This window comes from Marmota marmota, unplaced genomic scaffold, assembly GCF_001458135.2.
Source record: "Marmota marmota marmota unplaced genomic scaffold, marMar, whole genome shotgun sequence".
In the NCBI taxonomy this organism is placed as follows: Eukaryota; Metazoa; Chordata; class Mammalia; order Rodentia; family Sciuridae; genus Marmota; species Marmota marmota.
The window spans coordinates 20196026-20198210 of NW_026000229.1; the positions used below are offsets into that span (position 1 = coordinate 20196026).

General features: G+C 39.3%; 1 long non-coding RNA gene across 1 annotated transcript in view; it reads left to right on the forward strand.

The window, feature by feature from the left end:
* The first annotated feature begins 277 nt into the window (after positions 1 to 277).
* Positions 278 to 2185, forward strand: part of LOC125613305 — a 6715-nt gene continuing 4807 nt past the window's right edge. The window contains exon 1 of the long non-coding RNA XR_007343828.1: positions 278 to 963. This is a non-coding gene — a long non-coding RNA (uncharacterized LOC125613305). The remainder of the gene's footprint in view (positions 964 to 2185) is intronic.

The following is a 2185-nucleotide window of genomic DNA, read 5'->3' on the forward strand; positions in this document are numbered from 1 at the left end:
ATAGGGTAATAATATCTGATTCATTCTACTGTCCTTCCTACCGAATACTCCCTCCCCTCCCTCACTCCCCTCCACCTAATCTAAAATAACTCTATTCTCCCCCAGCTCCCCTCTCTTATTTTGAATAAGCATCTGCATATCAGAGAAAACATTAGGCCTTTGGTTTGGGGAGACTGGCTTATTTCACTTAGCATGATAGTCTCCAGCTCTATCTATTTACCAGCAAATGCCATAATTTCATTCTTATTTCCATTTTCTTTATCCATTCATCTGTTGAAGGGCACCTTGGTTGGCTCCATAGTTTAGCTATTGTGAGCTGAGCTGCTATAAATATTGATGTGGCTGCATCTTAATTTTATATACATATATTATATCTTTTGCTACATTGTAAATGCCTTGAAGGCAAGATGGGTATCTATTTATTTTTATGTGCCTTCGAACCCCTGGAATCATCATCTAAAGAAACAAGGCAGATGGGTATGCACCCTGGACTGGGGCTCAGAGGGCCTGAACTAGAATCCTGAATCTAGTGTCTCCTGGCTGTAGGAGCTGGTGAGGCTCCAGCTGGGCCTGTTTTCCTCACAAGTGAAGTAATAATTCCCAAGGCCTCCCTTTTCTGATGGCTCTGATTCTCAGAGCCATCTAGATCTTGACTTATAACTAGAGTTATTTTGGGTTTTATCATTGATTTTTTTCTCTGTTCCTATATTTCAAAAACCAATCATCTAAATTTCTCCAGTTTGGTAGAAGTTATTGATTTTACCTCTATAACACATCTAAAGGAATCCTGAATGAGAAGTTACTGTAAATTACTATTATAACCATTAAGTGTTAAGTTCCTTAAGGGAATTATTCTCCAATCAGAATAAGAATGGCTTAATCTATTTTCTTTAAATCTATTTTCAAAAAAAAAAAAAAGAAGAAGAAGAAAGAAATTAAACAAGCAAGAAATTCCCAAAAGAGGTGAGGTATATTATTGTGGACTCTAGCACCAATGCCAAAAATACATGTGGAAGATTGACAGATCTATGGTTCTGTGTCTAGAGTTGGAAGTGCTCTCCTTTGCTTTTCTTCAGTTTATATAGGTAAAATCTAATCAAAATTAGCATCCAGGGAGGCAGAGAAGGTAGAGATGATGGGAGCGTGACCTACTGTAGAAAGCTTTACATGTTGACTCTGAGTGTCATACATTCTATCATTAACTCATTGAGGACCTACAATATACCAGACATTTTGCATATTGCAGACATTCTGCAAGGGGCTGCTACTTGCTAGTTGTATTGACAGTACTGGTATGGCCTCTTCTTCTTCCTTGTTTCCCTGGAGTTTTTAGTACATGGAAGCTTCAGGTAAGAATTCTTAAAGCAATTAGCCTCTAAATGTTGTGTATTGTACCCTGTGGTCTCCATCTGCTCCCAGGAAAGAACTTGCTAGGCCTGAAGGGCTAATACAAAGCTGTCTAAATGCTAGGGCCTTGCCATGAGTAGCCAGGTTAACTGTTCACCCTTCTGATCCTTGCACAAATATACTTCACGTCTTCAGCGACAGGGAATTTGTAATCAGGAAATATTGCCATGAATCCGGTACAGTCCATTCTCAAGACTTCCTTCCTTTACTGTTCCGATGCATTCAATAAATATCAATTTATGAATCCGTACTAAAAGCCAAGCACTGTGTGGATGCAAGAGATGCAATAAATGGCAAACACGTGCATTAGTTCCCTATCACTTCTAGAATAAATCACCATAAAGTGGTCTTTAAAACAATACAAAATTATTCTCTTAAAGTTCTAGAGGTCTGAAGTTCAAAATCAAATTCGCTGTGCTAACACTGAGGTATTGGCAGGCCTAGTTTTGGAGCCTCTAGCAGAAAATCTGCCTCCTAACTCTTCTAGTTTTAGAGGCCACCTGTATTCCTTGCCTAGTGGCTCTTTTGTCCATCTTTAAAGTGAGTGACATGGTATCAATGAACCTGCTCCACAATCACATCACCTTCTGTGTCTTTCACCCTCCTGCCTTCCTCTTCAAAGGACCCTGTGATTATACTGAGCCCATCCAGATCATCCAGAATAGTCTCCCCATCTCAAGATTCTTAATTATGTCTATAAAGTCTCTTTTGCCTAAAGTAACATATTCACAGGTTCCAGGAATTGGGATGTAGACATCTTTTTTGTGTGGGGGTGTGG